We start from the raw sequence: 966 nt of genomic DNA on the forward strand, positions 1-966 counted from the left end.
ATTACGCTAGATTAGGTATTGAAAGAGGAGGCGGTACCTTAATTGCAGTTCGCCGTGGGATAAGTGTAAGTATGCAAGGAACGCGCGTGTTGCCCTTCGTGCATGATGCTGATGTTACTAGTGTAAATATTTTATTAAATCGGGCACCGACAACTATTATGCTTCGACTATTTTGCTGCTACTTCCCACAAAATACAAACCAGGCTGCGGCAGAATTATCTTTTTATGAATTTATTTCTAACCTCAGAATTGGGTATCCCAGAGACAAATTCTTACTGGTAGGCGATTTTAACATCAGAGTTGCTAAATGGAGCATTAGTCCTAATTTCCTGAATACTAAATTACTTCTTGAAAATCCTTACGATAACATCTTGAGCTCTCAATTATTTGCATTTTTGTGTTTTAATGATTTGTCACAATATAATAATGTCAGCAACAAGAATAATAGGATGTTGGATCTGGTGGTATCGGACTCTGAATGTTCGGTACAACGAGACGTGCCACTGTCACTGCCCGAGGATGAACACCACCCTTCACTTAATATTACGATTAATATTAGTCACATATCGGGTTTGTCTCAGGCAGCTCGCATGATAAGACGTTTTCATGCAGCCGATTATGATAAAATTAACTATGAACTATCAAAGGTTGATTGGGAAATGCATTTGGATCCAAATAACATTGATGCTGCAGTAGAATCTTTTTATAAAATTATTAATGATTTAATAGATAAGTTTGTTCCTCAAAAATCGGTTAAAAGTGATAGTAAATATCCGGTCTGGTTCGATAAGAATTTAATGAAACTTATTAATAGAAAATTGAAACTTCATAGGAAATGGAAAATTTACGGAAGAAATAGTGATTATAGTGAGTTCTCGAGAGCGCGCCGGGATGTCAAAGACTTGGAGATTCTGAATTACGATAAATATATAGGTCTTACCGAGAAAAATATTAATTTCAGCACAA

The sequence above is a fragment of the Hyposmocoma kahamanoa genome, unplaced genomic scaffold (assembly GCF_003589595.1).
Source record: "Hyposmocoma kahamanoa isolate Upper Pololo Valley unplaced genomic scaffold, ASM358959v1 95986, whole genome shotgun sequence".
In the NCBI taxonomy this organism is placed as follows: Eukaryota; Metazoa; Arthropoda; class Insecta; order Lepidoptera; family Cosmopterigidae; genus Hyposmocoma; species Hyposmocoma kahamanoa.